The sequence below is a fragment of the Schistocerca gregaria genome, chromosome 2 (assembly GCF_023897955.1).
Source record: "Schistocerca gregaria isolate iqSchGreg1 chromosome 2, iqSchGreg1.2, whole genome shotgun sequence".
Lineage (NCBI taxonomy): Eukaryota > Metazoa > Arthropoda > Insecta > Orthoptera > Acrididae > Schistocerca > Schistocerca gregaria.
Window position 1 is genome coordinate 330330819 of NC_064921.1, and position 24112 is coordinate 330354930.

The 24112-nt window shown below is 42.9% G+C and overlaps 1 protein-coding gene across 1 annotated transcript in view; it reads right to left on the bottom strand.

The window, feature by feature from the left end:
• The window catches only part of LOC126336984 (cysteine-rich motor neuron 1 protein-like), a 1115002-nt gene that overhangs the window by 123010 nt on the left and 967880 nt on the right, over window positions 1-24112 (bottom strand). The window lies entirely within an intron of this gene.

Consider the following 24112-nt stretch of genomic DNA (forward strand, 5'->3'; position numbering starts at 1 on the left):
CGACGACCGCGCTAATATTCGTAACTGCGAGAGGTTATGAATCTCATAGAAATGGGTATTTCAGTTTTCCGAATGAAATTATAAGGCAGGTTTCTTGACTCCATAACAAAGTTCTCAGGGAAAGGCATTAAAAAAAACAGCATTATTATGTGAATAGACGAAACATGGCTCCACCATTACATTCCACAGACAAAACTTTAGCTATGTCCGAGGATCGCACTGTGGTTTTGAAACTCACAGGATATCATCGGAATTTACTATTTAAGAACGATTAAGCAGTGAATAACTCTTATTGCTCAACACTGCCTCGTTTGCTTTTAAACACCCGAGTATCGGCATTGCGATGATAGGTGGACGAAAGGAGTTTCTTAGTAGCTCCCAGCTCTTCGTATATTGCGTCTTTGTCTCGTGCTGTCATTTGTGTTTCCTAAGCTCAAAAACAGATTGGAGAAAGACATTTTCGTCGAATGAAGAGATTATTTGTTAATCGTTAATTTTAATTTTAATAACCATCAGCCTCAGTTCCACCGTTTACCCAGAATTTACCTAGGTTTCAGTCAGAATAACCCAACCTTCTTCAGAACAACAGTAACTACCGTTTGTCCATAGTGGACATCGTCAAGCTAAAACTACAAATCCATAAATTATGGTCAGAGTGTAAAAACTTATCTGAACCGCCTCGGTCCCACTTGGCGACCGCGATTGTGCAGCCACGAGTGCCGTACTGGAACTGCAGTTTTAGCTTGACGATGCCCACTTTGGACAAACGGTAGTTACTGTTATTCTGAGGAAGTTTGGGTTATTCCGACTGAAACCTAGGTAAATTCTGGGTAAACGGTGCAACTTAGGCTGTTGGTTATTAAAATTAAAATTAATATTTATACAGTTGCTGACAGGACCGCAAAATGTTGAAGAGATTATTTGTGTTGTAATTATTGAACAGAATCCAAAACAATTTTTTTCTAAGGGAATTCTACAATAGGAATCTCGCTGGATGAAATGAATTTAGCTCAATGAATATTATGTTGTGAAATGACTACTGTTTTCAATTTTTTATTACAATCTTTTACCAAAATAAGTAAAGTCTCTTATAATACTGAGAAAGTGGATTATATTAGAGAGGACTGGGCCTCAGGTCCAAGTCAGGTCAAGCAGATTTAAGATATATGTATCTTTTTCATAAACGATTTTGCCGGCCGGAGTGGCCGAGCGGTTATAGGCGCTACAGTCTGGACCCGCGCGACCGCTACGGTCGCAGGTTCGAATCCTGCCTCGGGCATGGATGTGTGTGATGTCCTTAGGTTAGTTAGGTTTAAGTAGTTCTAAGTTCTAGGGGACTGATGACCTCAGAAGTTAAGTCCCATAGTGCTCAGAGCCATTTTAACCATAAACGATTTCAGAAGAATAGCGGAATGGAGCCTTCAGGAAGGCCACTACCTCCTTCCTCTCATTCTTTCTTCCTCGTGATGTTACAGCACGAGTGTGTTAAAATGGCTTGTACTGTTACTTCAAAGAGCCATTTTCTGTAATGATACTGCGCTAGCTCTCCAGACAAAAATAGAAACGCCTTTGGTATTTTGAGAAACACTCCTGGCAAATTCTGTAGCCAGTTACTGAATCTCTGTGCGTTACGAGTGTTAGGAATGTGCGATACGACTGCTTAAAGGAGGCCGGCGGGGAAGACACTGCAGTAACAGAGTGGCGCGGGAGAATGTGTAGGCCCGGGCTATTAGGCGCGTACCTAGCGGGCCCGGCTTCTCCAAACAGCGCTGGGGGCTTTAATGGACCAATAAAAGCGCAGCCGGGCAGGTCCACTCGCTGGCTGTGGGATAATAAACAGACGCTCATTATGTAGATGAGCGGCCCCGCCAGAGTGGGGCGCTTGCGCTGTCCCTGCTGCCTACTCGGGGCTGCGGTAGAAGGCGGCACGGGAAGGACGGGGGGGGGGGGGGGGGGGGGGCACGTTGCTGCCTCTGGCTGTTCCAGACATGACGAACTGCCGGAGACGACTTGGCATGGACACGGTAGCAGTCAATTGTAAGAACTGCCAGACCCGAATTACGCTACGAAAACAAAGAACGACAGTAGCGCTCCGAATGGCCTGGCAGCGACCTTCAAATACTGTCTTTTCGCGGATAATACAAGTTTTTTCGGCCTACAGACATATCAAAGGCATAATTGGAAAGCCCACGGCCTTGAATTAATGAAGTACCTTAAATCAGCTGCGTTTGTAGCACACTGATTAATGCTGAAATGATTTAAGAATGAAAACAAACTAGTGTATTTGGAGAAACAAAATTTACAGGCAAAGCATTTTCAGAAAACTGAAGTGTGTAGATAGGATTATATCCAGTGTTACGTTTATAACATCCCACAGAGACATCTTGGAGAAACTTGATTTTCTGACAACTCCTTCTCAATATACCGGGTGATCAAAAAGTCAGTATAAATGTGAAAACTGAATAAATCACGGAATAATGTAGATGTACAAATTGACACACATGCTTGGAATGACATGCGGTTTTAAAAGAAACAAAAAAAATACAAAAGTTAAAAAAAAGTCCGACAGATGGCGCTTCATCTGATCAGAATAGCAATAATTATCATAACAAAGTAAGACAAAGCAAAGATGATGTTCTTTACAGGAAATGCTCAATATGTCCACCATCATTCCTCAACAATAGCTGTAATCGAGGAATAATCTTGTGAACAGCACTGTAAAGCATGTCCGGAGTTTTGGTGAGGCATTGGCGTCGGATGTTATCTTTCAGCATCCCTAGAGATGTCGGTCGATCACGATACACTTGCGACTTCAGGTAACCCCAAAGCCTATAATCGCACGGACTGAGGTCTGGGGACCTGGGAGACCAAGCGTGACGAAAGTGGCGGCTGAACACACGATCATCACAAAACGACGAGCATCTGTCGGACATTTTGTGAACTTTGTTTTTTTTTTTTTTTTGGTTCTAATAACACACCGTGTCATTCAAAGCATGTGTGTCCATTTTTACCTCTCTATCTACATTATTCCGTGGATTATTAAGTTTTCAAATTTATACTGACTTTTTGATCACCCTATATATAGTTAGGGCCCAGGTTTTAATAACCTAAACCGGTGATATATGCATTTATGACCTAAAATTTATTTAAGCGTAAAAATAGAATGTGACTTTGTATAAGTTTATTTAGAAATATTCTTGTTGACTTTTTTTATACACTATGTAATACAAAATTCACTTCTGCCCATATTGTGAGAATGGTACTTGCTTTTTGCAGTGTGTGAAACTAATTAGGATTTATTTTTGAAATGTCTGTGTGTGTGAGTGCAAAAAACGCAAAGTACAGTGAAAACAATAACGCCCATCCGAAGAAGAAAAACACGTTTTTACTTGCGTACATCATTTGTTTAAATATTCCAAATTATGGGTGCCTGACATTGCCAGCAGGAGAGAACCACTGTGCCACTCCATGTAGTGCAGAATCATTTAGTCTTGGACTCATTTGGAAGCAACGAGTTGTTTGTGCTCCGGCTCTTCCGAGTCTTGTCATTGGTCACGCCACTGTTGCGTAGTCGACTGGTGTGCTCCACTTAGCGTCGTCCGAGGAGGTTTCAACAAAATCTTATTCCTCAATTGGTTACAATTTTGCTGTGCATCAAATCGATCACAGACCCGACGCCGCAGTGACATAATTCTAACGAAATGCACGAAGTTGACTGTCGCCCAAAAACCACTCGTGACGCTTAGCACTTGCGACTTGGCTGTGACGTGTGGGCCCAGCAGCGTGACGCCTGCTCTGGGGCCAGCGGCCAAGCCTTTGTTTGGAGTGCGCCAGCTTCACACCTCGCCGCGGCTCAGCCGCCGCTCCTCTTTTTACTGGCCCACCAGCCTGCGCCTGGGTCGTGACGCTCACGCTCGCCCACGTGCCTTAACGGAGCGACCGCAGCGTCCACTGGCACTCCTGTGTTCCCATCGGCGCGCAGGTACGACGGCGGTTCAGTACATGCCAATGCCAGGAATGAAAACGGCATTAAAAAAAATGGCTCTGAGCACTATGGGACTTAACTTCTGAGGTCATCAGTCCCCTAGAACTTAGAACTACTTAAACCTAAATAACCTAAGGATATCACACACATCCATGCCCAAGGCAGGAATCGAACCGGCGACCGCAGCAGCAGTGCGGTCCCAGACTGTAGCGCCTAGAATCGGTCGGCCACCCCGGCCGGCAAACTCCGTTTAAATTTAAAAAGAAATATTGCTTTAGCGGTGTCGCTATTCCCCAGTGCTCCGTTCACTGTTTAAAGGAACACGGTTGCAGGTCGGGCGAATAAAGGAGGAGTTGGGCTTAAAATGGGCCACCCTCCTCTAAAATTACCATTTTTATAAAAATAACCGATACCATGTATACTACCGAGTCTAGTGTAGGTGCCCATTATATCAGCTGTCTAACTGAACGAACTTCATATGATTTTGTATACGATGCTTTATGTTGCGGGCCGAAATGTATAAAAACATTAATTTGTTACACTCGGTATGTACGGTTAAAATTACTTTCTTCTTTTGCTACTGCCTGTATCCCGCACTGGGGCAGGTTCGGCAGGGTTAAGTACGGATTTGGAATGGTTCATTTGAAGGGGTGGCCGGATGCCCTTCCTGCCGCCTCCCCACACCCCCCGGGACGGAATTAGTGTACCCCAACTGTCTGCGTCTAATTGAAATCGTGTGAATGTGTTTCAAACGTCTGCGAGTCGTGTAACTGAGGCGGGACGTCGGGACCAGCCCAGTATTCACCTAGTAGGATGTGGAAAACCGCCTAAAAACTACATCCAGGCTGGCCGGCACATCGGCCGTCGTCGTTAATCCGCCGGGCAGATTCGATCCGGGACTGGCGCGCCTACCCGAGTCCAGGAAGCAGCGCGTTAGCGCTCTCGGCTGTCCTGGCGGGTATACGGTTAAAATAACTCTTCTTTTAAAAATAATTGAAATCACTAAATTTCTGACATACTTAAAATTCATATTATTAATTGCACGATCTAACGCCAATTATTAAATTTATTTCTCGATTAATTTATAAGGTAAAGATTCCTTCTTGGTCGAGTAAGTTTGTAAACTCTTTTGCTTTGTAAACTCTTTGAAATACTGTGATTACCAAAGAATGTTAAGTAGTAGTGGTCATGCCTGTGATGAGTGTGTCTCTAATAATGTAATTTGTGGTGTGGAAATGGAGATAGTTAAGTCAGTGTGGTATAGAAGAATGGGACAAAATAAAAAGATATTCATAGCAACAGGCAAATCTGCATCAGTTATTTCGTCTTCAGGTACCCGTTAAATCAAAATTACAGCCTCCAGAATCCAGCCCTAGACAGAACAAGAGTTAGAGCCAACAACAACGAGATGATGAATATAAGTAAAATATTTTTCATTTGTATATCTTACGCGTCTCGAAGCTTTCTAAACTATTTTTTTCAGAGACAAAGAACTTTAATGGTGATGTTTGGAAGGGTAAGAGTACGGACTGCAGTTGCAATTCGTGACGCAGTTCTTGCACTATTGCGGCTGTAACTCCGCCGAACGGCCTGAGGCGCTGCAGTCACGTACTGTATGGCTGATTTCGGCGGAGGTTCGAGTCCTCCCTCGGGCATGGGTGTGTGTGTTTGTCCTTAGGATAATTTAGGTTAAGTAGTGCGTAGGCTTAGGGACTGATGACTTTAGCAGTTAAGTCCCATAAGATTTCACACACATTTTTTTTGGTTGTAACTCCAGACGAAGGAAGCTGCTATATTCGCGGCTTACATTGATATCAAATTATCATCCACTGACTTTTTACATCAAGGAAACTGGAAGTCATGTCACAATGGAAAGAGGAATGGGAAACATCAAGTGTGAATAAAGGAAAGTATTATGGATGTGTTTGACAAGTTCACGGCGGTGTTACGAATTCTGTTTCTCGCTGTGGGACAGCGCCCGCATTCATTTTTTTCTTTATTTATTGTTACTTCGTCCCCCTCACCCTATATAGGTGTGGGGTGGGTTTCCAGCGGTGCAATATCCTGCTTTTCAGCTTAGAGCATTTACAAAAATTAATGAGAAAATACAAAACATATTTATGGATGCAAATTTTAAAAGTATTTTAAAATACGCTGTAGAGGTGATTACAAATACACAGAGTTGTTTCCTTCATTTGAAGTTACAATAAATAAATAAACAGTATGATAGGTAAAGATAAAAAGAAAAAAAGGACATTTAAAATTTTAAAATAAATTTGAAACGGCAACGTTCGTTAAAATAAAGCACTGCACTTCCACTAAAGAACTGATGGACCTGCGAGACAGAGAGAGAGAGAGAGAGAGAGAGAGAGAGAGAGAGAGAGAGAGAGAGAGAGAGAGAGAGAGATGTAAACTAGAAATAGTTGGGAAATATTATAGCTAGTAGGATGGATAAATAATAGAGTGCATGTCGCTGTCTGGGAGAATGTAATATACTAACCTTTTAATTATTCTTAAATCTGCGAGGGGAGACATAAAATGATTTTACACTAAATTAATCTTAAATTATATGATATCACATTTGTTCAGGAAGCTCACTCGTTGAAGCATCGCACAAAATTGTATTCAGAGCTATTCGTTGCGTCTGGCTGATAGGTAATGCATCATACGTTAGTGTATTGCTGGTAGCATGATTAGTAGGGTCGAGCGTGATTCACTTGTGGTACATGCCGCCTGATAGGAGGTCTAGCATGCGCTATCGTTGACACGCGTAATTCACTTATCTTGTTCTCATAAAATGTCTGTAAACCGCAGAGCTATCTTTATAATCACTCTGGTAAGATTCACTCTGGTAGTTTCGTGTATCGCTTAAAACTAGGGAAGTCAGACATTAGTGAGTGCATCAATTCATAGGTTGGAGATATCAATCATTTAATCTTCGCTTGTTCCACGTTCCAGCAACGTAAACAATTACGGCTACAAGAATTTAGAAAGCTTCGACTACCATTCTAGACAAACGTTACTGGTCTTATAATAAAGAATGATAAGGCAATTATACGCATGGTAAGATTTATTTCAGTTAGGAATTTTAAAATTTGGCCATAGGATTACAGGAAAAGTGCAGTCACCATTTTATTGGCTAATTATAACATAAATTTTACTTCAGACAGCAGTGACTTTACAAACCTGCTTGTAAACATCTTTCACAGAAGAAATGTAATTATTACGTTTCTGTTTAGAAAATAAAAAGTTTTTTAGTTTTTGTTAAAAAGTGGAGTAATCTTATGTAACACCGTAGTTACTTCAGTGTCATTCTCTCATTTCTGTGTTTAAACATACTCCCATTTTCGTAATTGTTGGTGCCCAAAAAGAGTCATTGTTGAAGACCAAAAATTGTAATTGTCGGTGGTTAAAAGTGTACTCATGCTGAAGGCCAGATAATAAGAATAATAAATCTCCAGATGAATGTGCTGGTACGTTTACATGGTCAACATCACTTACTTCGCCGGCCGGAGTGACGGAGCTGTTCTAGGCGCTACAGTCTGGAACCGCGCGACCGCTACGGTCGCAGGTTCGAATCCTGTCTTGGGCATGGATGTGTGTGACGTCCTTAGGTTAGTTAGGTTTAAGTAGTTCTAAGTTATAGGGGGCTGATGACCAAAGAAGTTAAGTCCCGTAGTGCTCACAGCCATTTGTACCATTTGAACCAGCACTTCCTTCTTTCTCAAATGACGCCGCGATCCCTTTAGTTTCTTGCTGAAATTGTCCAATATCGCACTTTAGTATTGTCGTCTTGGTAAATTGAACTTAAATAAAGCCGCAAATAGTTGTTAACTGATGACTTATTCAAGACCGGTTTTGCTGTCTTAAGCAATATCGTCAGGCACTTAGTAATGTCACATACATTAGCACATGGTGACGCCCCCAGCGTTCGTAGTCCAGAATCCATCCCCGTGAAGAGGGGAAGAAGTCAACAAATAATATCCGGCAGAGCACTTGGACTCATGGTGCAGGGGATGAGGCACCGAGGATGAACGTCAGATAATTGATAAAGGAAAACCCTCGCGACAAGCAAGTACAGGATTTGCCATATAGAAGGAGTCCCTTATTATCTGATGTTCGTCCTCGTTTTTGTGCCTCATTCCCTGCACTATTCGCCCCAATGCTCTGCCGGTTATTATTTGTTGACTACTTCCCCTCTTCATAGGGTTGGATTCTATGATAGTACCTGACAGTACTTAAAGATGCTGCTTTACTATAGCGAAACCGGTCGAGAATAAGCCATCAATTAAAAGCCGTTTGCCGTTTCATTCGAGTTCAATTTACGATGAATGTCAACGGCTGTGGCTGCCCACATTATAAAGTTGTATATGTCTAGTCATCGTTTTCCACTTTTTATAAATACCTGTATGACGCCCTTGGTGCCTCAAAAAGTGGTTTATATCTTCGCCTTCTATGAGCAGATTCATGGGAAACAACAAATTGTTTTAATTTTTGCTTTGTTTCCCGGGCATAATGATGGAATTGGGAATTAACAGTGGTGACAACTTCATGTGAATTCTTCTTAGCTTTGTTAAGTTGCTCCAAAAACAGATTCGATATTGAAAGCCGTTCCCATCTGTTGTCCGCCGCCAGCAATCGCGGCACCTGCTTGAACACGCGGTGTGCTACAGGCTTGTAAACGAAACCTCACATCATGAAATCTCTAATTTTTACATACAAGCTGAGCTTTCCTCCGAAATTCGACATTACAAAAGTACAGTCAGGCTTAACAACCGTAGCCAGGAGATGGAAGTGGACGAGCATGTACTGACTTTCGTTAATTTACACTTTCAGAGACACCATTAGCTTTTGTTCATTCTTCTGTAATCGAATAATTTTTTCATTGCCAATATCTTGCTCACTTGCACTCCTATTGAAACACACTGACGAGGCAAAAGAATTACGGACACCTGTTTAACAGCGTCTTGGTTCACCTTTGAAAGGCAATGCAGCAGCAATTCTGCGCCACATGGAATCAACAAGTCTTTGACAGGTTTCCGGAGATATGTGGCACTAGAAGACTTCGCACAGATCGCGCAATTTCAGTAAATTACAGGGTGGTGAGTTGTGATTTGTCGTGGCGCTGTACCAACTTCCCCGTACCCTCATCAAAGAAGGCACCAGCCTATGATTTTCGCCAATTCCCTGAGCTGATCTGCAGGTCGTTCTCTATGCCAAAATGCCCTCTTCATAGCCAGCGGTTCATGTGAACGAAGAGATGAAAATCAGAGGAGGCCAAGTCCGGGCTGTAAGGTTGGTAATCAAACACTGTCCTTGGGAAACGGTGCAGCCGCAGTGTGAGGCCGAGAGTTCCTATGAAGAGGGAAAAGCATGACAGTTACGTCCTGTGGGCTGCGTGAAATCAGGCGAAATCCCTCAGCAGGATTTCACACTTGGCGGGAGATACTACTTCCTTGGCTCAGAACTGAAAAGTGCATCGTGACTCGATAGACAGATATACTAGAGACACGGCGTATCACATCTGCCTAAAGCTTCATCAGATTTTCGTTGCGGTTTTAATTTCGCGACCGATCAGAAAATCGCCCTATAATATACAGCAAAGAGAAAACAGGTATAGGATAGGAAGCTGGCGGAAAATAGACTAAATAAGGGTCCACATACTAAATAAACTGAACGATCAGTGTCTGGAAACTTCTATGCTGCCACACCTCTATTTTAAAGCGTCATTGAGAAGCAGACCATTTGTGAAACTATTAATTGCGAAGCGGCTACTTCTAATTTCAGTAGCTTTTAATCCATGCAACTTCACGACGTTAGTGAAGTATCGTCACAGTCCTGATACGGGAATTCGACGATCATCGATATTTGTAGAATATCGAAATTGGGGTGCTCAGAAAACTGTATTTCAGTATTATTATTGTAGTGTTTGAAACATTGCAGCATCTATTTTAAAGACACAGTATCGACCTTTAATGTAGAGGGCAGGGGTATAGGCTACGTGTTACCACTGGGAATAATTTTTTCCTCATCTTAATGCGAATGTTTCTTTCATAACGATACTTTTGCAACTTGGTAAATGTAATTGCTGGTGGAGGAACAATATTTTTGATCGAGCTACGGCAAGAACATTAGCTATTGTTTATTAAATTCATGCTTTCGTTGAGTCCATCAGAGTGCGCTCTTATTATTTGGAATGGTTTTTAATTAGTAAAATGTTTCTAATTATGTAAGTACATTTTCCGTTTATGATGCGTAAGATTACATTTGATACACGTAAACAAAGTACTTACAGGAAGGAAATCAACATATCCACAGTTGATGTTTTTCTGATGTTTGTGTTCTGTCAGTCTTCGAACGATTTTACTCTTTTCGTTTGTGATTTTGAAAAATAACGAATGACGTACGCTTTCAACTCCCTTTCTTTTTGACGGGGCCTTTGAGATGTTATGAAATGTTGCGACAGTGTAGGAACGTCGTATTCTCTGACGAGCGATGTCAGCGGGTTGTTGATACATTATTTTATTTTGTTTTCCAACATTTTACGATGTTACGATACGCACTACACAAATAGGGAGAATTATGTGATAGTTAAATGTGGGGTTAGAGTGAGCGCTATTTATCTCAGACTGCTTTTTATCTCTTTCCTCCGTTTTACCCACATTCGTTTTCACTTATATCGTCTGGGCGCCGATAACCTCATCGATGAGCGACCTTAACCCACCCAACCGCCCACCTACCCTCCCTCAAACACACACACACACACACACACACACACACACACACACACACACACACACACACATACACATTGCACAGTAAAAATTAATTTATTCCTGGATCATTACTGGAGTTACTGAAAAGTAACAGAAAATCACTGCAGTCTGTGAGACATGTAATGTTAAATATGGCTGTATTTATTGATAATAAATATGATATTAGATGTATCTTAATGTTGCATTTACTCCATTCTACATCTTCATAATTTAAAATCGATATTTTGCGCTCGGTTGTTATAAGACAATGATGTAGTCTTCCGCCTCTACGATTCACTCTATAAATCGAAGATGCATAATTGGAAATATAAGAAAGGTTCAAGAATAGGATTAAAATTCAAGGTGAAAGAATATCAGTGATAATATTCGCTGATGACATTACTACTGTCAGTGAAAGGGAAGAAGATTTGTTGAATGGAATGAAGAGCATAACGAGTACTGAATATGGATAACAAGTAAATCGAATGAAGACGAAAGAAATGAGACGTAGCAGAAATGAGAATATCGAGGAATTTAACATCAGAATTGGTAATGACGACGTAGATGAAGTTAAGGAATTCTACTTCTTAGGCACCAAGTTAACCCATGGTGGATGGAGCAAGAAGGAAATAAAAAGCAGGCTAGCATTGAAAAAAAGGGCATTCCTGGCAAAGAGAAGATTACTAATATCAAAAATAGAACTTAATTTGAGGAAGAAATTTCTGACAACAAACGTTTGGAGCACAGCATTGTATCGTGTTGAAACATGGACATTGGGAAAACGGGAAAAGAAGAGGATCGATGTAGTTGAGATGTGGTGCTACAGAAGAATGTCAAAATTGGGTGGGCTGATGTGAGGAATGAGGAGGTTCTCCAGAGAACCGGTGAGGAACAAATATATGGAATACACTGACGAGAAGAAGGGACAGGATGGAAGGACATCTGCTGAGGCGTCACGGAATCAATTCCATGATAATAGATGGAGCTGCAGAGGGCAGAAACTGTAGAAGAAGACAGAGATTGGCATACATCAAGCAAACAATTGAGGACGTAGGTTGCAACTGCTGCTCTGAAAAGGGGAAAAGACACGGCCAACCGATTCAGCTCAGATTTGGCAGGTCGCTTGTGTACAACCTAAAACGAGGGAATCTAGGATATTTTGGGTCAACACCCCCGCAATTTTGAGAAAATCACCTTTAAATGTTACGACGAGCAATCGACTCAAAATTGGCGGGATCGATAGCTAATTGTAAATAGAGCATTTTTCATCATCAGATATAGGGTCCGAAAAATGCATACTTTTTCAGAAATCGAGGTAAGAAACTTTTACAACTGCCGCTTCTGTACCCAAATGGTAAACGCTTTTCGCTGACAGCACAGAAAGCGCAACGGCCACGGTAATTGGCTGGGACTCGGAGAACCCAGGTTCGAATCTCGAAGAAACCTCGCGGATGTTGTTCTTTCCTTTTGTATTTTTCGATATCTCAGTTGATAGGGACAGGAGGGTTAATAAGGTCAGTATCACTATCATTCCGTATTGATATACTTACCTTATTAGCCCTTCTATCACTATCAATTGAGATATGGAAAAATACAAACGGAAAGAATAACATCCGCTATTTTTCTTCGAGATTAGAACCCGGGTTTTCAGATTCCCAGCCAATTACCTTGGCCTGGCGCTGTCGGCGAAAGGCGTTTACCATGTGGGTAGAGAAGCGGCAGTTGTAAAAGTTTCTTTCCTTGATTTCTGGAAAATTTTGCTTTTGCGGACCCCATACCTGATGATGAAAAATTCTCTATTTACAATTATCTATCGATCCCTCCAATTTTGAGTCGATTGCTCGTCATAACCTTTAGGGGCGATTTTCTGAAAATTGCGGGGGTTTTGACCCAAAATATCTTAGAGTCTTTTGTTTTAGGTTGTACACAAGCGACCTGCCGAACTTGAGGCGAATCGGTTGGCCGTGTCTGAGTCCTTCCCCTTGTGAGATGAAGACGTTAGTACAGGAGAGGAATTCGTGGCTGGCCGCATCGAAACCGTCAGAAGACCATTGAATCAAAATAAATAAATAAATATCGGTCATTTACGTTTAGACGTCGATGAATAAATCGAAATCAGCATCAGTGATTCGCAAACATTGCACATTCTTAAGTCCCGCTACCAAGTGAAAGTTTTTCGCAGAATCAAAAATCGAACCGGGAACTTTCGCTCTCAGCTGCGAGGGAGACCCACTTGGAAAGAAACTGCGATAGCGAGAGCTTTAGAGGAATACTGTACAGAGCGGACCGCTGTGTGTCTGGGGCCCGCGCGAAGTGCGGTGCTGAAGTGGAGGCGGCTTTCGCTAGGCGGCGCCTCGGCGTTTGCGTGGCGCGGCGCCGCCAGCTGATCTCTCGGGGAGGTGGTAACCAGAGCGGCGGGCGCGCTGTTTGCCGGAGCTGTTACGGGATGCGTGCAGCGCAAACAGGTGGAGGTTTACCCGGCGCGGTGAACGGCCGTGTCGAAGGCCGGCGGTCCGCCCGCGCGCGACTGGCCGGCTGGCCACTGTCCTGCCCTGCTGGCGTACACCGCCGACGGCGGGCGCGCTGCACACTGCACGCCGGCCATTAAACGCCATCGCAGCCATATGGCGCAACTACCTTGCGGGTGGCTGTTGTCTAGAATGCCTGGTAACCGCTCTCAGTACACTACTGACACCAAGAATGAAACACCACCTCCAAGTACTTAACCAAAAGTTTATTCATTCACCTCACACAAGTTTCAATTTTTCAAACTCATTTTCAGGATGTCTAAACAAAATGAGATACACCATATTTTAATGCTTTCATCTTAATTTGCTTCGAGAATGAGATACATCATATTTTAACGCTTTCATGTTAATCTGCTTCGAGTGAGGACGGCGTTTGAAGGCAAATTAAACATAAATAACTTCGAGAAATGGAATGTCTCATTTCTCATGTTGTTGTTGTCTTCAGTCCTGAGACTGGTTTGATGCAGCTCTCCATGCTACCCTATCCTGTGCAAGCTTCTTTATCTCCCAGTACTTACTGCAGCCTACATCCTGAATCTGCTTAGTGTATTCAAAAAATGGTTCAAATGGCTCTGAGCACTATGGGACTTAACATCTGTGGTCATCAGTCCCCTAGAACTTAGAACTACTTAAACCTAACTAACCTAAGGACATCACACACATCCATGCCCGAGGCAGGATTCGAGCCTGCGACCGCAGCGGTGGCGCGGTTCCAAATTGAAGCGCCTAGAACCGAACGGCCACACCAGCCGGCTTAGTGTATTCACCTCTTGGTCTCCCTCTACGATTTTTACCCTCCACGCTGCCCTCCAATACTAAATTGGTGATCCCTCGATGCCTCAGAACATGTCCTACCAACCGGTCCCCTCTTCTTGTCAAGTTGTGCCACAAACTCCTCTTCTCCCCAATTCTATTCAATACCTCCTCATTAGTTACGTGATCTAGCCATCTAATCTTCAGCATTCTTCTGTACCACCACATTTCGAAAGCTCCTATTCTGTTCTTGTCAAAACTATTTATCGTCCATGTTTCACTTCCATACATGGCTACACTCCATACAAATACTTTCAGAAACGACTTCCTGACACTTAAATCTATACTCGATGTTAACAAATTTTTCTTCTTCAGAAATGCTTTCCTTGCCATTGCCAGTCTACATTTTATATCCTCTCTACTTCATCAGTTATTTTTCTACCCAAATAGCAAAACTCATTTACTACTTTAAGCGCCTCATTTCCTAATCTAATTCCCGGAGCAACACCGGATTTAATTTGACTACATTCCTTTATCCTCTTTTTGCTTTTGTTGATGTTCATCCTCGTTTCAAGACACTGTCCATTTCGTTCAACTGCTCTTCCAGGTCCTTTGCTGTCTCTTGACAGAATTACAATGTCATCGGCGAACATCAAAGTTTTTATTTCTTCTCCATGGATTTTGATACAAACTCCAAATTTTTATTTTGTTTCCTTCACTGCTTGCTCAATATACAGATTGAATAAAACCGGGAGAGGCGACAACCCTGTCTCACTCCCTTCCCAACCACTGCTTCTCTTTCATGCCCCTCGACTCTTATAACTGCCATCTGGTTTCTGTACAAATTGTAAATAGCCTTTCGCTCCCTGTATTTTACCCCTGCCACCTTTAGAATTTGAAAGAGAGCATTCCAGTCAACATTGTCAAAAGCTTTCTCTAAGTCTATCAATGCTAAAAACGTGGGTTTACCTTTCCTTAATCTTTCCTCTAAGATAACTCGTAAGGTCAGTATTGCCTCACGTGTTCCATGCACTTTTTTTTTTTTTAAAAAAATAGCCCTCTCGCAAGCTATTATTTTACTAGACATTTACTGACGGAGCTGTTGAATTTCCTCATGAGATATATCGTTGCCAAGTTCTGTCCAATTGGAGCGTTAGGTTATCAGAGTGCCGGGCTGCTTGCAGGGACCTGTCCATAAGAGTCCAAACGTTCTCAATTGGTGAGAGATCCGTTGACTTTGCTGGTCAAGGTAGGGATTGAGAAGCTCGAAAACAAGCAGTGTGCGGGCGGGCATTATCTTGCTGACATGTAAGCCCAGCATGGCTTGCTTTCAAGGCAACAAAACGAGGCGTAGAATATCGTCGATGTACCACTGTGCTGAAAGGGTGCTGCTGATGACAACCAACGGGGTCCTGCTGTGAAATGAAGTGGTGTACCAGAGCATCACTCTTGGCTGTTGGCGACAGTCAGGTTGCTATCGCACTGCTGTCTGAGGCATCTCCACGCACGTCGTCGACCTGGAATCTCATTGACTGGAGCAGAATCGATGTAAGTGATGAATCCTGCTTCGAACTGAGCCCCAATGACCAGATAAAACCCAGACAGCTGTGGAACACCAGCCAGACTGTCGCTCGCTATTCGGCCCGACAGCAAGGAGTGATGCTCTGGTGTGTCATTTCTCTCCATAGCAGGACCCGTTTGGCTGTCATCCGGTGCACCCTTACAGCACAACGGTATGTCGACGATGTTCTACGCCCCGTTTTGTCGCCCTTCACGGCAAGTCATGCTGGCCTTAGATTTCAGCAAGATAATGCCGGACGCGCACGGCAAGTGTTCTCACTGCTTGTCTTCGTGCTCGCCAACCCCTGACTTGGCCACCAATGTCACTGGATCTCTCCCCAATGAGAGTATTATGGGCAGGACCCTCCAACTAGATCGAGATTTTGACGATCTAACACGCCAGTTGGACAGATTTGAGTATGATATCGCTCAGTAGGACATTCAGTACCAAGTCGAATAAATGCTTGCATAAGGGGCAGAGGTGGAGCAACGCGTTATTGTCTTGTTTAACTAGTGAAGCTTTTCTTCGTGAATAAATCATCCAATTTTTCTGGAATTGTAATCATTTATTTGTCTGCTCATGTTCGCCACATCTACCGATTTCCTTCCCAGTTGGATAAATGCTTCGTGGTGAGCGTATTTATCTGTCTTAGGGTTTAAAACCTGATGACGAGTTCTTTTTTTCAACTGGAACACTGGACTCACATGCAGTAGGACTGAGGCTTACATCCCCGCCCAGTCATCGACATTTAGGTTTTAGGCGAATGCTGGGATCTTGCCCTTGAAAAGGACACCGCCGATTTTCTTCCCAATCATTTTGCGTTCCGAGCTTGTGATCCCTCTCCCAAGCCCTCGTTAACAGGACAGTATACCATAACCTTTCTTCCTATTTTGTAACGAACCAGTGTGAATGTATAAATCTGTAATGTAGTAACGAGAAGTTCAATTTGACTACGCTTATCAGATCCATAAGGTAATAGGTAACAAAATATGTTTGTTTTTTACTCTTTTGTCATATAATTCAGCTTTTGGACTGCCGTCAATTTCGATATCAATCCAGGAGCCAGCTTACGAAACTCTTGTTCGACCAACATTCAAAGAAGGCTCGTCAGTCTGGAGTCTGTACCATACAAGACTGAGTGAGGAAATGGAGAAGATCCGAAGAAGAGCAGCGCGTTTCGTAACAGATTAATTTAGTAAGTACGAAAGTGAATCGAAATGCTAATCCAACTAAAGTGGCTGACGCTACAAGAGAGGAATTATGCATCACTACGTTGTTTACTATTAAAATTCCGTGAGGGTACACTCCTAGAACTGAGTCTATGTATTGCTTCTTATTTCGTGTACCTCATGAAAACATCATGAAGGTAAAATCTGGTAGATACGAGCTCAACTCGGAGGCTTACGGGCATTTGTTCTTCCCCTGGACAATTCGCCACTGGAATAGGAGAAGAGAGAAATGACAGTGATACACAAATTTCGCTTCAATACACACTATAAGAGAGCTTGCGGAGCGGAAATGTGTTGTAGATGTTAAGATATGATATATAATGTACATTATTTTGTATGATTTTTTTATGATTTATGATATTTATATGATTTACATTTATTTGATTTTATTTATATTATTATGATATATATTCAAGATTATTTTAGGGTTATTATTGGATGGTATGTGTGCAGCTACATACATTAGCGTTTTCTATAATTTGATTCTTCATCTATGTGAAACACATTTAAAACGCACAGCTATTCTTTGGGAGGCACACGAACGCTCTATCCCGTTATCTTAAGACGTTGTCTACTTACACTTATTTCTTATAAAACTGCTGGAGAAAGTGTAGCGCTTTACATAGAAAAAAGTCTAGGACGCGCCTCAAGTGAAATTCTCATGGACATAACAGGCCTCGGATTTCTGAAACGAAAACGCTATTTACTGTCTTACATGCTAAAGAATGAATGCCAGCAGATTGTTGGAGACTAATACTTGATCAGTAGTTCAGTAGCAATTTTGGCGATTCGTTGCCAACTACCCTAGTCAAGAACGGCTAACAGTACAAACGCTTCCTCTGGTTTCAGCAAGAACATGCCATTGTTCAGCTGAAGACACAGTTCTGGCTAACACTAATTTTGGGCATCGAAGGGTGAATTTTGTTGTATCTTTCTTACGTTTAACCAATAGTTAGAAATTTCTGTTACTGTCTAGAACAACAGATATATCTGGCACGCTCATTCTAAGTTTCATAAGGGGCACTTAAAGAAAAACAAGACAGGTTGGGAAAAAGTAAATAAACGTTTATTATTTCAAAAGTAATCACCATAGCTGTTAATACATTTATCCCACATGAGACAAGACGGTCAGTGCCTTCACGAAAAAGTGCTTGTGGCTGCCTACGGAACCATGATTGTACCCAGGCTACGTAGGAAGCAAAACGACGCCAATGAGTGCCTTTCTGCAGTGCTTCGTCTCTCATGACCTCGTTGTCATCGGGAAGTTAAACACTTATCTCTCCTCCTCTTGAGTGGTCCAAAAATACGGAAACCGCATGGAGAGAGATCGGGACTATATGAAAGATGTGTGAGGGCTTCCCAGCGAAACTTCTGCAACAGGCTGACATGTTGCCAGTGTCGTTTCGACTACCCTGCAGAAGTTCACTAGTAAGCCTTTACACAAAACATCCATACAGTCCTGATTTCTCCCCATGCGATTTCCATATTTTTGGAGCCGTAAAGAACGACATTCGCGGCTGCTAGTTTGCTTCGAACGAAGAGGTGCATGCGTGGGTAGAAACGTAGTTACGTAGGCAACTGCAGACTTTTTCCATGAAGGCATTGACCGTCTTGTCTCATACTCGGATAAATTTAGTAACAGCTATGGCGATTACTTTTCAAATAATAAAGAGTTCACTCACTTTTTCCAAATCTGTCTCGTTTTCATTTGGCTGCCCCTAATACCAAACGCCAACATGCCAATAGTCTCCAACGCCGGTAGTCCCTTAAGCCTCGAGACCATTCGCCAAAGTCTCATATTCCCATAGCTACAGCAGCAGCGCTGCACTGATTCTGTAGACACAGGTATAATACAAGCGGCTTACAGTGTCGCAGATCTGCAATGCGATTGTCTTATGTGGCCCTGCTGTGGAAAAGTATACTCGATAATCGTAACAATAACTTCCTTTTTCGCAGTCTTGCTTTTTTTGAAGTCGTGTCTCGCGGTGGGGAAGACGAACTGGAGGTGCTGACATGTGTCAAAAAAAAAAAAAAAAAAAAAAAGGTTCAAAATGGCTCTGAGCGCTATGGGACGTAACATCTATGGTCATCAGTCCCCTAGAACTTATAATTACTTAAACCTAATTAACCTAAGGACTGCACACAACACCCAGCCATCACGAGGCAGAGAAAATCCCTGACCCCGCCGGGAATCGAACCCGGGAACCCGGGCGTGGGAAGCGAGAACGTGGTATGTGTCCAGAAACAGTAAAGTGTAAAAACGCAAGAAGAAAAAAAAAAGTAGTGAAGTTAACGGAATGGCTGCTGTTCTCGCTGACATATTACAATTGCATATGGGGCATACCTACTTCTTTAAATGATAAAGAGCCTTTCTAAGTCTGCAGCATTATCCAGATGCGACGATTTTCTGCAGCTGACGAGGATTTTCTTCGTTCAGCAAAGTATTCATACGGCAGTTATTTCATGGATGATAGCAGGTTTCGGATTTCTCAAACGTCTCAGCTCAGTGTTTAGAAATATCTCTTGGCCACAAGAGCTGGCCTCTGTGGCCGAGCGGTTCTAGGTGCTTCAGTGCAGAACAGCGCTGCTGCTACGGTAACAGGTCCGAATCCTGCCTCGGGCATGAACGTGTGTGTGATCTCCTTAGGTTAGTTAGGTTTAAGTAGTTCTAAGTCTAGGGGACTGATGACCTCAGAGGTTAAGTATCATAGTGCTTGGAGCCATTTGAACAATTTTTTGGCCACGAGAACCTGTGACTATATAGACAGACACTGGAGCACCAAAAAAAACTGGTATAGGCAGCCGTATTCAAATACAGAGATACAGCATGTAAACGGGCAGAATGTGACGCTGCGGTCGGAAACGCCTGTATTAGACTAGTGTCTGGTTTTGTTGGTGAATCGGTTACTGAGGTTACAATGGCAGTTTATCAAGATATGAGTTAGTTTGAACGTAGTTTTATAGTTGGCGCACGAGCGATTGGACACAGCATCTCCGAGGTAGCGATGAAGTGCGGGTTTTCCCGTACGGCCATTTCACGAGTGTACCGTGAATACCAGGAATGCGGTAAAACATCAAATTTCCGACGCTGCGGCCGTAAAAAGATCCTGCAAGAACGGGACCAACGACGACTGAAGAGACTCGTTCGACGTGACAGGAGTGCAGCCCTTCCGCAAATTTCTTCAGATTTCAATGCTAGCCCTTCAACAAATATCAGCGGGCGAAGCATTCAACGAAACATTATCGATATGGATTTTCGGAGCCGAAGGCTCACTCGTTTACCCTTGATGACCGCACGACACAAAGCTTTACGCCTCGTTTGGGCCCGTCAACACTGACGTTGGACTGTTGATGACTGGAAACATGTTGCCTGGTCGGACGAGTCTTGTTTCAAATAGTATCGAGCGGATGGACGTGTACGAGTATGGAGACAACCTCGAGAATCCACGCTCCCTGCATATTAGCAGGGGACTGTTCAAGTTGGTGGAGGCTCTGTAATGGTGTGGAGTGTGTGCAATTGGAGTGATACGTCTAGGTACGACTCTGACACGTGACACGTACGTAAGCTTCCTGTTTGATCACCTGCATCCGCTCATGTCCATTGTGCATTCCGATAGACTTGTGCAATTCCAGAATAAGCATCCTGTCTGATCACCTGCACCCATTCACGGCCATTGTGCATTCCGAAGGACTTGGGCAATTCCTGCGGGACAATGCGACACCGTACACATCCAGAATTGCTTCAGAGTGGATTCAGGAACGCTCTTCTGAGTTTAAACCCTTCCTTTGGCTACCAAACTCTCCAGACATGAACATTATTTAGTATATCTGGGATGCCTTGCAACGTGCTGTTCAGAGGAAATCTCCACTCCGTCGTACTCTTATGGAGAACCCTGTAGGATGCATGCTGTCAATTCCCTGCAGTACTACGTCAGACATTAGTCGAGTCCATGCCACATCGTGTTGCGGCACTTCTGCGTGCTCTCGGGGACCCTACACGATATTAAGCAACTGTACCAGTTTATTTGGCTCTTCAGTGTATGAGATCAAAATAACCTGATGGGACGTGTTGTAAGTAGGCTGTTTAGGTTTTTTATATTGGTAACGCCACGTAGCGTTCAGAAAATCACTGGCTGTGCTGTGTGCAGTCTGTGGCTAGTTTGCATTGTTGTCCGCCATTGTAGTGTTGGGCAGTTGGATGTTAACAGCGCCTTGCGTTGCGCAGTTGGAGGTGAGCCGCCAGCAGTGGTGGACGTGGGGAGAGAGATGGTGGAGTTTTGAAATTTGTAAGACTGGATGTCATGAACTGCTATATACACTATGACTTTTGATGATATTAAGGTCAATGCATTGTTTGTTGTCTATCAAAATCTTTCATTTGCTAACTATCCCTATCAGTAGTTAGTGCCTTCCGTAGTTTGAATCTTTTATTTAGCTGGCAGTAGTGGACCTCGCTGTATTGCAGTAGTTCGAGTAACGAAGATTTTTGGTGAGGTAAGTGATTTGTGCAAGGTATAGGTTAATGTTAGTCAGGGCCATTCTATTGTAGGGATTTTTGAAAGTCAGATTGCGTTGCGCTAAAAAAATATTGTGTGTCAGTTTAAGCACAGTCCTGTATAAATTTTTCGAAGGGGACGTTTCAGTGTTACCTAGCAAGGAAATAGTGCTTCAGAGAAACCATGTACAAGAAAATTATGTTTAGTCTTTGTACGGCGAAGATAACGCTGTACTTCATAACTATTATTGTATAGAGAGATCACACGACTTCTGTATTGTTTAAACACGTAAGAACAGAAAAGGAATTTTTTAAGTTCTACCAGCACTATGCGTAGAGATTTAATAAAAATGGGATACAATGGGCGAGCAGCTTCTCATGAGCCACACATTTCAATAGCAGTGTTAATCGACCATGCAGCTCGATTACAAGTGTCCACAAGCGACTGCACGAGTACAAACCCGTACTATGTTTCTTCTTAACACACCAGTGACTTAACACACTTACATATGGATGTCATCGGTCTTTCCGGAATGGGCAACTGATTTAGGGTAACCACGGATTTTGTATTCGACAGTGACTCGCATTCCATGCTAAGCCCCGGTGTTGAGATGGAGTTCGAGGTACTTCGGCTGGCAAGTAGATACAGTTACTCGCTGCTCCACAGACGGCTAGACCCAGTTAATCGCGGCTCCACAGACGGCGTAAAGTCGAGGGTACAGTGAACGCGCCCTCTGGCGGAGTTCTGAGCTTAAATACGCGCACAGTCGCGTACTGCTAATTGCCTGTTAGAACAAGACCGCGCCATTTGATATGGTGCGTGCTCGACTATTCCTAGTTTGTTTTCTCTGCTTCAGTATTCACTCTGGACAGATATTCTTCCGACTCTAGCCAGCCGTTGACTACGTGAATTGCGTCGTTTAATTTTATAAATTATTTTTTATGGTGGAAGAACGTCCTTTGCACTGCGTTAGCGTACGAGACAATAACTCGTGTACATGTCAAGTGACTGCGTATAGTATTTTTCCCCCGCTACATCCTTCATATTTTTCTTTCAGGCCTGCCGGTGTGGCCGAGCGGTTCTAGGCGCTACAGTCTGGAACCGCGCCACCGCTACGGTCGCAGGTTCGAATCCTGCCTCGGGCATGGCTGTGTGTGATCTCCTTAGGTTTGTTAGGTTTAAGTAGTTCTAAGTTCTAGGGGACTGATGATCTCAGAAGTTAAGTCCCATAGTGCTCAGAACCATTTTTTAATTTCCGTTTTGTGTCACTCATTCCATTGTTGACAAACTACTGCGACGTCAAGTGTGTATATGTTTAATGATGTTGAGATTATTTGCAGTAACTTTGATGGTACCGTAATACCAACTTATGAAATTTTTATATTGTCGCCTCATTTTTGTTTTTCTTTTAGCAGTTTTGGTATGAAGATGATCTGCTGAGGAGATAAATAATAACAAAAATAGTGATCCTGGTAGTGTTTTTTCATTCATTAAAATGTAAATGTCGTGTGACTCGGGCCTCCCGTCAGGTAGACCGTTCGCCGGGTGCCAGTCTTGCGATTTGACGCCACTTCGGCGACTTGCGCGTCGATAGGGACCAAATGATGATGATTAGGACAACACCACACCCAGTCCCTGGATCTCCGACCCAGCCGGGGATCGAACACGGGCCCTGAGGATTAACATTCTGTCGCGCTGACCACTCAGCTACCGGGGGCGGACTTCTCATTCACTGTAACAACTGAGATCAAGGTTCCAGAGACGTGGTATCAATTAACGAAGTTAGTCGTTGCCGACCACTTGAAACTGCTGTGTGTTCCACCGGTCGCCGCATCACTGTGTGCCCAATAACACAATACTTTTGCTACCGATGTTCAGTAGGATATAAAATAGAATGACCGGACGGAGAATGTAAAGGTCGCCTGTCTATTTTGTCCTCGTTGTCTCGGAGCTCGGTGCTTTGGTGAAACAGCTAAAAACTGTTTTCTAGGGTCGTACAAAAGACGTACACACTGCAGTTGTTTCAGTTAAGAGGTTCTTTCAACGTTTATTAGTGCTGTAAATTCTGCAGCGATAAAGCCCTGTTTCACATTTGCACGTCGTACACTTCTTTCTTCAAACATAATCTTGATAACATCGTCTCAGTGAAGTGACACAATAATCAATGAAAACAGTGAAAAATTGACACAGTGCATATGTTTTTGTCGTGTAGAAAATCAATAACATGATTAAAATGTCCAGTGCGTAATAGTCATGGAGCAGTTAGTTATTTCGAGTTTACTTTCCGAGTATAATCTTTACTCGCGAGAATTACGCGGAGGTATTACATATTTGCTAGCGCGCTGGGGACAGTTACCTTGATGTTACGCGGTTACTTGTCGGTCGCAGACTTTGTCACATGATGTTAGTATAAATTTACTAGCAGCCGACTTTCACGCGCACTTTTTTTAAAGAAATGTTAACGTGCACTCTTGTCAACACAGGCTTTGCTTGTGTGTTTTCCGACCGCAGACTTTTTACGGGATAGCTGCATATAGATCTTAGCGTGGCTTATCTAAGCCTAGACTGAGGGTGGCGTTCGACTATTTAGAGACTGGCGAAAAGATTCTTCGTTTTCGGAACTACAAATGTTTTGAAAAATGATTAGCTTAGATTTTACTATTATGAATAGACTATACGAAACAGGAATGTGTTTGATGAAATATTTTATGGACTAAGAATTTTAAAAAAAATTTATAGTACCATTTTATGCATTGCACTAGGATTTCCTTAACTGCAAGCATGGCACCCACATTTAAATTTATT